Consider the following 14,669-nt stretch of genomic DNA (forward strand, 5'->3'; position numbering starts at 1 on the left):
CAACAGTTGCTATTGTTACTTTTATAATGCCCTGCGGATAACAAACTTTATAGAGGCTCATGTCCCTTATATAATGTAGTATGGTATTTTCATATAGCCAAATCATAGCCTCCTATACACTTTTAAAATAAGTTGTACATTTGTGACAATACCTAATATAATGTAAATACTGTGTAGATAGTATCTGTGCTGTATTTTAAGGGGAAGTGACATAAAAGGTGAATGCATTTTCAGTACATACCCAACCATGTTAGCTTTACCTGAACAGTGAAAGGATGAGAGTCAAGGTAACTAATGCTCCAACAGAGTGAGTGATGAAGACAAGAGGCATGAGAGGAGGCCATCTGCAGCCCAGCATGTCCCTGTGTAAGTCAGTACATGGGGTATTCACACACTGTTCCATGCTTGACAGACTCAAGTTTTGATTTTGCAAATTTTTAGACTTAAATAAAAACAGTTGCCTGAATATGAGTAAGAATGAAGAACTTGCCGTTATAGAAGGATGGATGTTCTCATTCTAGAAGTAACAATATAACTTAAGACAGTTATAATACTTGAAATATGTTTGCTTGTTTATGTAGAAACCCTGATCACGGTTCCACGGTTCATGGTTCCAGGTGAACACATTACCTGATGTGTTCAAGATCTCTCTTTTCTTTACTAATCTAAAACATTTTAAATGCCTCTATCTTACATTTATTTTCATTGGAAAATTTGGGAGGTCCATTCCAGTCCAGACTTTGGAGAATACTCCATATTTAAATTGTGACTCCCACAGTTGGTAAGAACAGCACATGGACAATGTGATTCTCTGTGGGGATTTTAATTTTAAGGTGGGGACCTGTCTGTCTCTAATCTTGTATAGAGACATAATCAAAAGGAACACATCATTTCTTAAAAGACTGTCCCTCTACTTATGGGTAGATTGTGAGGTATTTATTTTCATGTAAGTTGCAATTTAGTTCAACCAAATGGCTAAGCATTCAAGGGCAGAGAGAATGGAGTGAAATTAGTACAATTTGGAGGCTCAATACTGCCTCTGCTACCATCTTTTCATCTTGGATTGCTTGCTTTGGTTCAGCTTTCTCATCACACAGTAGAATGATTCGGAATCTTCTCATCCCTTAGTGTCATCACAGTTGTCAAATGGCAAGGCATGAGCTGTGCTTCTTGAATTACAGGGCTCTTCACAGTCAGTGCTCCCTTGCCTTAGTACTAATTTGATGAAGTGACTGATGGAATTTTGTTGTTTCAAGTTAACTTAGTATCCAAAGAATGTGCAGTTCCTGACTGCTTTTCAAAATCTTGCCTATGTAGCTAATAGTCAGCCCACTCCCTCCTCCTGTGGGCTCTCTTCCTTCCTTCTTTCCTTCCTTCCTTTGTTTCTCTCTTTCTGAAATGAAAATTCTACTTTATCAGCAACCTCCATCCTTCTTGCTGCTTGTGTAACAGAACTGGGGATCAAGCCAAACTCTTTTCATGCTCAGCAAGAACTCCACCACTGAGCTACCAACCAGGCTGTGGTTTGTTTGGTTGTTATGTTTTGGTCTTACTCTGTGGCCTAGGCTGAACCTCAAACTCATGAAGTATAACTGGAGTTTCTTTCCCGCCAGGTCCCACCTATCTTCAGCCCCAAATAAGCACACAGAGACATATATTAATTTATAAACTGTTGGCCGAAGGCTAGGGCTTCTTTATTGGCTAGCTCTGTCTTAATTATTAGCCCATTTCTATGAATCTATATATTTCCATGTGGTCTTAGCTTACCAGAGGATGCCTGGACCTGTTACTCCTTCGGCAGCTACATGGTGTCTCCTCACAGTACCTCTCTCCCAGCCTTCTCCTTGTCTTCTAGGCTCACCTATCTTCCTGCCTTTACTGCCTATTGGCCAAACAGTTTTATTCATCAACCAATAGAGAAACATACATACAGAAGGATATCCCCTATCAATGAAGTTCCTGATTTGACCTTCGAAGTGCAGGGAGGGATCCAGGTCAGCTTGGTGCTGTGTCTGTGTTCTCCAGAGTTAAGGACTAGAATACAACCTGTCTCTTTGTTAATGAACCAACATGGATGACTTCTCATAGTAACATGGTGATATATGAGCATGGCAAATTGTCTCCCTCTCATTGACAGATATCCTCAGACACAAATCTGAGGAGTTTTTCTACATGGGTAAAATAATCAACAAATGTCATATAAATTGGGAATTTGTAGAATACTCCTATTGGAATCATATTTGGGGTCTAGTCATGAGAAATGAACACCAGAAGATAAACTTGTTGCAAAGGCCATTTTCCCAGCACTTAGTATTAAAATACCACTTTTTATAATTTAGAAAGCAGGCTTTTTTTAAAAATTTCTGACTATTTCCATGTTCCCAATGAAAACAGAGATGGAATTATAGCACATTATGTTAGCACATCCCTGACTAACAGCCAACATAGGAGACATAGGAATTCAATAAGTGCTCTGTTGGATTGTACTGTGCAGCAACTAAATGTCTTTAGAGGTTCACACTCCCAGGCAACAGGCGAAAGTCACATTAATTTAGAAAAAGTTTAGCTAAACAGAAATGAGCAGTTACATAATTATGAGATCAACTGTTTCAGCATTCTGCCAACGGAAACATTTTCTTCTTAGAGTGAATTCCCCAATGTTCATTCTAACTTTAATGACTCAAGTAATGGTTTTTATACTTCTCAGACCATTGAAAAACAATCTGAAAATAATCACATGTTATTGTTTGTTCAATGTTGTCAAATATATTGCTCCTAGTAGACTGTTTCTATGCAAATTTCACTCCTTTTTTATAAGGCAGTCACATCCCCAGTTCTTTTTTTTTCTGGTAATAAAGGAAGTGTGCAATGTATACCATGCACAGAAAGGAAAGCCATTTGGAAGCATTTATAAAATTTATTTTCATCTGTGTTTTATTTTCTGTATATAAATGTTTGCCAGCATGTATTTTTGTGCAACACTTACATGTGTGGTGTCCATGAAAGCCATAAGAGGGCATCAGATCCCCTGGAACTGGGCTTGCAGATAGTTGTAAGCTGCTATGTGGGTGCTGAGAATTGAACTCATGCCCACTGTAGGAGCAGCCAGTGGACTGAGGCATCTTTCTAAACCCTAAATTATTTTTTAAATGTGTTAACCACTAATGTTAAGCAAGAAATGGACTATGACCAGCAGACTGGAAAAAATATTTTATGTTATCTCCAACTGAAAGAAGATGGACTGGGAGAGAGAGAAGAGGGAGAAGGAAAATCTTCCCATTGACTGTTGAACAAAATCAAACTTTTCTTCTAGTATTCAGAGCCTTTCTCCCTGGTAAAAATGACTCCTCCTCACTTGTACCATACCCACTTGTACTTTAAGCATGATTTGCTTATACTCTTACTTCACTGAATTTTGTCATAATCAAAATGACATTTTCATTCTAACAGAACACCTGTACCTCTCTACATTCATGCCACTTTATATAGTATGAAGAAGTTTCCTTATTCCCTTCTCAATTCCCACAAGACTTGAAATCTGTCTATGTCTACTGCCAGGAGATCATAAAGTGATTTACTGTATGTCTGTTGTCTACTTCTTTACTATTTGTTTAAATGGAAGTGTGGACTAAAATAAGTTTGAATCAAAGAATTCTCCCCTATTAGCAGCCTTTAGTGACCAATGTTAGCTCCTTTATAAAGGTCCATTCTCACTAAGAGTATTTCGAAGTGTGAGTATAAGCTAGGTCCCTTGTTTTAATTCAGAACACTTTAGAAAGTCTATCCTTGCTCCAGCACTCTCTGGAGTGACATATATGGTATTTGTTGCAGCTGCATTTTTGCTCAAATTTATATATATATATATATATATATATATATATATATATATATATATATGTTTACTTCTTTTATTTCCTTGCAGGTATTGCTTCTAAGACACTGCTTCCATACAACCACATGAATACATGTTTCAAAGATGCTTATCTGCAAACATGTCAGGACATCTGGCATAGAAATGGTTTGAGAGCCAAACGTTGGAGGCACACGTCATTAATCCCAGCACTCGGGAGGCAGAGGCAGGCAGATGTCTGTGAGTTCGTGGCCAGCCTGGTCTCCAGAGCGAGTGCCAGGATAGGCTCCAAAGCTACACAGAGAAACCCTGTCTTGAAAAACTAAAAAAAAAAAATGGTTTGAGAAATCAAACCTTTAGCTGAAGTTCCCACTAGATGACAAGAGGTAAGAACAGCACAAACCATGCTGTATCATAGCAACAGTTTCTATCAATGCTGGAAAAAGGTGGTATGGCCATGGGATGAAGGATAATTAGAAGTGGAATCTGTGTGTCGGAGATATTTAGAGTAAGTGGCAGCTATGAAGTCAGGTGATTTCTAATGAAGAGAGCAAGACATTTGAAAGAGTTAACAACTGTAAGGTCATTGACTTATTGTTCCAACTCTATATTAATCCATGTCTTAGTCATTGTCTGAGAAGCTTCTAATTGCAGTAGATTGTGATTAACATAGAGAACTACACTAGCTAAGATACCGAGAATAAGGGATTGTACAATGCCCAGCCCTAATGAACACCCCTTTCTAAAACACAGGCATGATTGCTGAAGAGGGGATAGGAAAAATGTAAGTCAGAGGCAGTGGGTGACTACAAGGGAAGAGTATCTTCTAGACACAGCAGGGAGACTGCACACATGAACACACAGCAACTGGTAGAGCATTATGAAACCTGTGCAAGCCAAAGCAAGACCAAATTCCAGCCTGGAGAGAGGAGTAGGGGATGAAATTCCACCCTACGTGAAGAGCTATTAGCAATTGATAGCTGCTGGGAGAAACAGGGTCATTTTTTTCTAGGAGTGCACTCTTTGGTAAGCCAATCACACTCCAGGGAAAGACCACCCATCTAAGAATATTTAGGCAGCACAAATTGGTCCTGATACAATGGTGAGAAGGTAGAGAATGGAGCTGAGTTGGTAAAAACTGGAAATCGGGTGGTAAATATGATCAAATCACATATGGAATTCTCAGAGAATCAATAAAAATGAATAATGTGCTTAGGAATATTCATAAAATAAAATGTAAAATTAAATGTGAAAACCCAAGTACCTTCTGCCTTCTATCTAGGTAGGAACAAAGAAAGCTGAATACTAAGCCTAGTATTTAACTAAAGTGAAGTCAAGCTCTATACTAGATTGAATTCCGAACTCTGCCATTCTGCTGTTACTTGGCATCTGGGGTGGGGGCAACCAAGCACATGCATCTATAATTTAAACTTTACACCCTATGAAGCTTCTGGGGGATACAACAGTATCAACTTCTCTCCATTAGAGGTGGATGCTCCTCCCCTTCTGGAGATTGTGTAAACAGACACATGTCTTCTGAAATAACATTTAACTCCCGAGGGTCTAGTGTCCTCAGAACTCCTAAACATAACAGCAGTAACTACAGTAAACGTTAAAAAGACAAACATGTATGTACTCACTCATATATGAATTTTAGACATAGAGCAAAGGATTTCCAGCCTACAATCCTCTTCACCAAAGAAACTAGGAAACAAGAAGGACTCTAAGGGAAAAATGCATGGACCCCAGGAATGGAAAGGGGCAGGATCTCCTAAGCTAACTGGGAGCATGAATGGAGAGCAAGCTGCCAGGATGAGAGGAGAAGAGGAAAGGAGAGGAGGAAATGGAGGAGCAGAAATATTGAGTTGGGAGAAGAATAGAGGAAAGCAGAATGAGAGACACCATATTAGAGGGAGCCATTATAGATCCAAGGGGAGATCTAGCACTAGGGAGATTTCCAGAGAACTACAAGAATGGCACGAACTGACAATCTAGGCAATGGTGGAGAGGATAACCTAAATGCCCTTCCCCTATAATGAGACTGATGACTAATTTTTATGCTATCCTAGGGCCCTCATCCAGTGGCTGATGGAAGCAGTGGCAGACACCCACAGCTATACACTGAACTGTACTCTGGAACTTAGTTGCAGAGAGGGAGGAATGAAGATCAAAGGGGTCAGTACCAGGCTGGTGAAACCCACAGAAACAGCTGTCCTGTACAAGGGGGAGCACATGGACCCCAGACTGCTGTCTGGGAGGCCAGTACAGGACTGATCCAGACCCCTGAACATGGATGTCAATTAGGAGGCCTCCACACTCTAGGAGGCCCTTGGTATTGGATTAGTATTTTCCCTGGTGTAAGAAGGGACTTTGAGAGCCCATCCCATGTGAAGGGATGCACTCTTGGCCTGGACACATGGGGGAGGGCCTAGGCCCGCTCCAGGATGATGTGGTGGACTTTGGGGAGACCCCGTCAATGGCCCTACCCTGCCTGGGGAGTGGAGGGTGAATGATGTGGGGGTAGGTTGGGGGTGGGAGGGGGGAGAGGGAAGGGAGAGGGAGAAGGGATTGACATGTGAAACAAGCTTGTTCCTAATTTGAACTAATAAAAAAATTACAAAAGAAATGCACCTAGCCAAAAACTTTACAGGCAGGCAGATGGGAGGAAAGGGAGCTTGTTATAATAAATCTTTCCGCCAAATGCCGCCGAACCCCACTGCCATGTGTGAGCTTTACGCCAGCCGCCCACCTGAGTTAGGGCCCAAATGAATACACAGAAACTTGTATTAGGTACAATTCTGCTTGGCCAATGACTAGGACTTCTCATCTGCTAGCTCAGTCTTAACCATCATAAATCTATATATTTTATAAGACTTATCTTATCAGATGCCTTATTGGCGTCCCTCCTTGCTGGTGGATCACATTGTGTCGCTGGAGTAGGAGCAGAGGGGAAAAGAGGGACGCTTCCTGTTTCTCCTTCTTTAAATATGAGTCTCCTAGCTATGTCACTTCCTGCCTGGATCACCACTTCTCTATTACATTTCCCACAATCCTCTTTGACTCCTAATCCTGTCTAACTTGCTGTCTCATTGGCCAAACAGTATTTTATTTAACAATCAATTAGATAAACATACACAGTACATTCCCCATCAGGGTACAGTAGTCTGGGTTGGCATCTATCCTCCCTTAGTGTTTGTAGGATATCTATCTAGGGTCTTCACTTTCAAAGTTTCCATTGACAAGTCGGGTGTGATTCTTATAGGTCTGCCTTTATATGTTACTTGGCCTTTTTCCTTTGCTGCTCTTAATATTTTCTCTTCTTTGTGTAGGTTTGATACAATCAATAAGATAAACATACACAGTACATTCCCCATCAGGAACTCATACTGGAAAATGTGGGTCCTGAGCATGAAGAAGTGTGACCAGTGACAAGAGAATCTAGGTCTTAAGGATACTGGATCTACAGAAATATTAGATTATGTAATGGAAAATTTTTTCAATGTCTGGAAATCCTTTCTGGGAATATGACATTTAATGCCTTGAAACAGATTCTCAGAGATGAATCTAACATCCTGATGTAATTAAATTTTGGTATTTCAAGTTCATAGAACCAGTGAAAATCTTAAATAAATAAGTAAATGTTGAGATGTATATGGAGGGACCAACAGGAGGTTCCAAGGTTTTGTCAAGTCAGGGTGAGAATACTGTGCAATACTATAACAACTGCAAGATATTAGAAAAGGTGATAAGCTTCTTTCTATGTTGGGAGCTGAAAGGCTCCAAGCCTATATAGCACAAAGGTGTGCAATTGCTGTAATGATGGGCAAAGAGTTTCAACCAGGAGTCTTGATCTATAGAGACCTTCAGAATAGTTGATAAAAATTAATGATCCTCAGGCAAGATAAATGGGAAGTGAACAAACATTTTGTGTGACTTGTATAAAGGAAATAAAGAGGGCAGTGAAGAGCTCACTTTGTAAAGGCTAGTCTCTATGCAGTTTAGCAGATCAGTGGGAATCTGGCATCATAGGTTAAGGAAGGAAAGATGGGGAATGAAGAAAGATGGTTAGGAGGTGAGCATAAAGGAAATCAATGAGGAGGCAGGAAATGCTAGTTAAAAATAGGCAGCGTGGATGTGCTTCTTTTCCTGAGTAGGCACAAGAGAAAGTCTCATTTTGGCTACTTTTTACTTAGGGAATGGAAGAAAGGCATAGAGGGTTGAATAGATATGATGTGCCCATTTAGTCTGAGCATAGAGAGGAAACAGCTGTGCTTTTTTTCTTTACCATTAAAAGCAAATACAGTCAGCTATAAACATTAAAGAAATTGCACTCTTCGTATCATGATTCATTCCCTTGGATTCTTTCTGTTGTATACCCTAGGAAATCATGGCTTTCCCAGTTGTAATATAAGGTTACAATTCCAGATGCTTAACAGCCCATGAACTTTATTGCAATATTTTCTTTCCTCTCCCTTTTCCTTCCTCCCTTCCATTCATGATGGGTCCCTAAAATGCATTAAGCTATTTGCTATGTAATTTGTGAAATTTAGATAGTTTCCAAAGCAGGCAAGAATAAAGAATAGCTTAGAACCTGAGACTTCACTTGATTTGGGCTAAACAAACATCCCTCTCAAAATAATATATCTAGAAACCTGTTAGCAACCTAAGACCCATACCTGCATCAAAATGCATGTATACTTTCTTAAAACAGGAAAAATAAGTTAATACTCTTAGAAATCATCTGATAACACCAATTCTCTTCATTCACATCCCAGACACACCCAGGACTACAGCCAATAGGCCAATACAGTAAGTCAATCCAGCCAACACTGGTTTTGAATGCAAACAAATAAGGCAAAACTATGTTTCCAAATGAATTGATATGAGGACTCCCTCATTTATCATCTTATGTCTATTCATAGTTGGACATGAATATGATTAAAATCAGACACATTGTGGGAAAAGACATCCACTGTGAGCATAGATTAATAGAAGCAGATTAATTTAAGTTATAAGAGCTAGTTGGAAACAAGCCTAAGCTAAAGGACAAGCTTTAACAATTAGTAATAAGTTTCCATGTCATTATTTGGGGGCTATCAGTCCAAAGAAAATCTGATAAGAAAGTCCTACAACATGCCCCAAACAATAATCAGGACCTTGAGTGCCTTCATTGAAGTAGCCTGCTGCCTGCTTGCAATAAATTCTGATTTATTCTGTTGCTTTGCTTTATTTCAAATAAAGTTTCTTTCCTACTTAGCAATTTATATGGGCTTTTATTTTCTTCCTGAATAAGAAGCCAAGAGCGGGACCCCCTACAAGTGCCAGGAGAGATGAGTGTGGCTCCTTCTCAGGCCCATTTCCTCCCACCCCCTCCTTGGAGTTCCCTGGGTCTGCTTGGCATGTCCAGCATGCTGGAGGATCCAGAGTCTGCCCACATCAAAGCCTTGCACTGCCTACAAGTATCAGGAGAGTCTTGGCCACCCTACACCCTCCAGGAGAGCACCAGGAGAGGCTGGACCATCCAGAGTCTGCCAACATCAAAGTCTTGGCCCACCTACATCCACCAGGAGAGGAGAAGAGAGGGAGAGGCCCTACATGCACCCACTGGAAGAAGGGATGGGAAGACGACAGTGTAAGAACACATTCAACAACAGAAAGACCAATTTGGCACAACCAGAATTTAGGGACTCCACACCAAGAAGAACTGAACATTCCAACACAGATGAAGCAGAAGAGAAGGACCTTAAAAACAACTTTATAAAGATGACAGAGACCTTCAAAGAGTAAATGAGAAAATCCCTTAAAAATAGAAGAAATAAAAACAAAATTATATAGGAAATGGAGGAAAAGACAAACCAAAAAATCAAGAAATATAAGAATCTCTTAAAGAAAGCAAGGAAAGCCAAGGGAAAAAAAAAAAACGAAACAAGTGAAGGAAACAATCCAAACAGTTCAAGGATTTTAAGCTGAAATAGAAACAATAAAGAAAACACAGAATGAAAGAATGCTGGAGTCATGAGGAAGCAGAAAGATTGATTCAGGTGTGGATTAGAAGAAAGGACATATGATAGGTAGGATTTTAGTTGGGGGGTGGCAGGGGAGGAAGGGAGGGAGAAGGGAACTGGGATTATCATGTAATTTAATCTTGTTTTTAATTCAATTATATAAAAAATAAGAAAAAAGAAAGAATGCTGGAAATAGAAAAGATGGGTATTAACCCACACACCTACATATGATTTTTGACAAAGAAGCTAAAATTATACAATGGACAAAAGATAACACCTTCAACAAATGGTGCTGGCATAACCAGATGCTGACATGTAGATTACTGATAGATCCTTATCTATCGCCATGCACAAAACTTAAGTCCAAGTGGATCAAATACCTTAACATAAATCCAGCCACACTGAATCTCTTAGAAGAGAAAGTGGGAGGTACCCTTGAATAAACTGGTACAGGAGATCATTTCATGAACATAACACCAGTAGCACAGACACTGAGATCGACAATTAATAAATGGGACCTCCTGAAACTAGGAGCTTTTGTAAGGACACAGTCAACAAGACAAAATGGCAGCCCACAGAATGAGAAAAGATCTTCACCAACCCCACATCTGACAGAGGGCTGATTTCCAAAATATACACAAAACTCAAAAAGCTAGTTACCAAAACACCAAACAATCCAATTAAAGTGGGGTACAGATCTAAATAGAGGATTCTCAGTAGAGGAATACAAAGTGGCTGAAAAACACTTAAGAATATGCTCAACATCCTTACCCATCTGGTAAATGCAAATCAAAACAGCTCTGAGATACCATCTTGCACCTGTCTGAATGGCTAAAATGAAAAACACCAATGACAGTATATGCTGGAAAGGATTTGGAGAATGGGGAACACTCCTCCACTGCTGGTGTGAGGGCAAACTTGTACAGCTGCTTTGGAAATAAGTATGGCAATTCATCAAGAAAATGGGAATCAATCTACCTCAAGATCCAGCAGTTCTACTCTTAGGAATATACTCAAAGGATGCACATTCAAACAATAAGGGCATCTGTTTAACTATGTTCATAGCATCATTATTTGTAATAGTCAGAAACTGGAAACAACCTAAATGCCCCTCCACTGAAGAATAGATAAAGAAAGTATGGTACATTTACACAATGGAGTATTACTCAGTGGAAAAAAAACAATGGAATCTTGGAACTCTCAGGCAAATGGATACAAGTAGAAGCACCCATCCTGAGTGAGTTAACCCAGTCACAAAAGACAAACATGGTGTGTACCCACTCACATAGGGATAATAGACATTGAGCAAAGCATTACCAGCCTACAATCCACACCTCCAGAGAAGCTAGGAAGCAAAGAGGACCCTAAGAGAGACATACATGGTCCCCCGGAGAAGGGGAAAGGAAGAAGTTCTCCTGAGAAAATTGGGAGCACGGGTCGGGGGTGGAAGTTAGGATAAAGAGGAGAGGGGAGGAAGACATGAGAGACCAGAAAGATTGAGTCATGGGAAAAATAGAGGAGAGCAAAAAATAGATACCTTAATAGAGGCAGGCATTATAGGTTTAAAGAGAAACCTGGCACTAGGAAAATGTCCAGAGATATGCTAGGATGAACCCAACTAAGAATCTAAGCAATAGGGGAGAAGCTACCTTAAATGCCCTTCCCCTATAATGAAATTTATGGCTACCTTATATGACATCCTAGAGCCTTCATCCAATAGCTGATGGAAACAGAGGCAGACACTCACACACAGTTAAACACTGAACTGATTAATCCATCATGGGTGGTACTGTGCTTGGGTAGGTGGTTCCAGATTGTATGATAAACAAACTGAGAAAATCAGAATGACCAAGCCAGCCAGCAGAATTACTCCATAGCCTTTGCTTCAGTTCCTGTCTCTTCATCCTGCCTGAGTTCCTGCCCTGATTACCTGCAAGAATTGAATGTGGCCTGAGAGCTGTAATGTAAAATAAACCCTTTCCTCCTCAAGTTTCTTTTCATCATGATGTTTTATCACTGCAATAGAAACCTGAAAAAAAGACAAATTTCAAATGTTCTTAAATGTCAGAGTTCAATCATAGAAAAGTCATTGTGGTTACAGCTACTGACACATAGCTTACCTGTGACCAAATATTGCACTGATAAAATACCTTCAGTCATGGATGTAAATCATCAAACATATCGATTGTTTTTAATTTTTGCTTTTTTTCCTTTCAACCTTCTGCTGAAACCAGAAATCTAAATTAGTAACAGTTTTATAGTACGAATGAACAGCTACATTAAAAAAAAAAGAAAGGAAGAAAAGGACTGCTAGAGATATGCACACATACATTAAAAAATGAAATAAATAAAACCATCAAACTTTCACAAAACCATTCAGGATATTATGTGGGACACTGAGAAGAAAAGACAATTTTATTTCTTAATTGTAATTTTACACTTTAATCTTCACTTATTTATCTTTCTCTCTGCTCATCATCTTTAAGCTCTTTGTGAGCAGAAGCTGTCTATTGCAAAATTATTTCCTTTTCCCAAGCAAAAACATTAGTTCCTACAAAAGATAAGCTAAGTGTGTATGGACCAGTTAATTTACATAAAAATAGTAATAAATTAATAGATTGATTAGCTGAGAAATAAAAGACATACATAGAAAGGCTGAGTTTAATGGATTTGGCCAAGGAATCTACTTAGAAAATTCCAGCCCTGGCTATCTATTAATTATAATATCAACATTGGTAATAGGAATGCATGCTTTATTAAATATTTTAAGAAAAACAGATTAATATAATTTAAATTATATGCTAAAGTAAATAATATACAATTTTAAAACAATGCACACTTAAAGTTGATTGTGTTAAAATGAAGCAATAGATTTGGATATTAAATATGTAGAGAATTGGTAACTGTAAAAACTTAAAAAACTGAAGAATAAATAGGACTGAAATATTTAGTGTTGTGAATGACAAACCTAAACACATTTATCAATAGATTTGTACTTTATTCTTAAAGACCATGAAGTAACTGGGCAGAGGTGTCTTGCAATGTGCCCTGCAGAGTAAAGTTTTCTAAGGATGCAAGATTCTAGGCTCAAAGTGCTATGAAAGCCAGGCACACACGTTTAATTTCAGTACTTGTGAGGCAAAAGCAGGCAGATCTCTGTGAATTTGAGGCCATCCTGATCTTCATAGTGAGCTCTAGGACTTCCAGGCTCCATAAAGAAATCTTGTCATGTTTACAAAAATGTTTCTTATAATATAGTTTGTAGTGACCAGACCAAGACACTACTGAATGCCCTCTAGTAGGAAAATACGTAAATAAATACGATTTCAAAATATAATATATTACCTCTGTAGGTACTGATTTGGATTTATGAAAATTTTCTAATTTAATTGAAATATATAAGTTCCAAACTAGTGGATAGTATAGATAGTATAATCTAACTTCTATTAAAAGAAATTTGAATGCCAGATGAGGAGGCTCATGTCTAGAATCCCAATGGATTGTTAGTGAATTCCAGGTCTGCATGTCACAAATAAAAAACAAAACATCACCCATAACATGAAAAGAAAACTAGAAAACAAACAAACTCCTTCTTTACTCCTTGGAGAAAATGTGAGAAAAGAAAATATATAAACTATATACAAAAACAAAGAAAAAGTTGTATACTTGAGCAAGGTTCATGACTAATACTAACACCACAGAGTCCCCTGCAGTTACTAAAGATCATAGATGCTGTGAGAGCTTTGTTTGGATAGGCTAGCAATTTCTATAAACATGGAACCAGTATGCAAAACTGAGATGAGGCTCCTAATTGCCAAATTTATGTATTGGAAGGAAGCTGGGTGCTCAAGTCAAGCACATAGGTTTTCCTGAAGCACATAGGTTTTCCTGAAGCTTCCCTCTGAGTAGACTGCTCCCTGATGGACTTGAAAGATGTCATCAGTAACTCCCTTTCAACAAGCACATCTCTATTCTCTAGGGTTCAAGGCTTGTACAGATGGTTATTAGAGGGCAATGGTCTTAGAACCAGACATATCATGAAGACAATTACCTGTTTTGTTTTCTCTCATAAAAGAGCTCATGTAAGTTGGCAGGAAAACAGAACATGGATATATTTAGCCATATTTTATTCTCTGAAGAGAGCTTGCAATTTTGTTTATAATTACTATTCTCCTTAAAACTCCAGTGTAATTTACACCATTAATCCTTAATTCAAGTATAACATATGTCAAATCACAAAAATCTAAAGGGAAGCATTCATATGAATTGTCAAAACAAACTTCATTTCATTTCTGTCATCAGCACCTAGGAAGTAGAATTTAAAATAAAAACAACATAAAGTCTACATTGCTGTCTTTAAAATATATACATTATTTTCTGTGTAACAAAAATGTAAAAAAGCTCCTATTTCTAATACTCTTGCTTGGTAGGTGGATGTGTGTGTATAAACTCATTCTTTACCCTTTTAATAACTCAGTGAAGTAGGCATCATTCAGGTTTTCAAAAATGACAGCTTAATGTCTCATTCAGTCACCTAAGTGACAAGAGTAGCTAGGGCAAACCCTGCTTTAACACAAGGAAGAACATTAGAAACTATGCATCCTCTCCAGCCTCACTGCAGCTAGGAACATTTTTATTTTGTTACCATTTGCTAACAACTTGTGCTCATATATATATATGATCTATATATATGTGCTCATATATATATATATATATATATATATATGATCTATATATATGATCTAAATTAATCTGTGCTGACAGTAGGCCTGTACATTGGAGAATAGGTATTTTTTTTCAAACTACAGCCAATG

This window comes from Cricetulus griseus, chromosome 2 (genome assembly GCF_003668045.3).
Source record: "Cricetulus griseus strain 17A/GY chromosome 2, alternate assembly CriGri-PICRH-1.0, whole genome shotgun sequence".
NCBI lineage: Eukaryota > Metazoa > Chordata > Mammalia > Rodentia > Cricetidae > Cricetulus > Cricetulus griseus.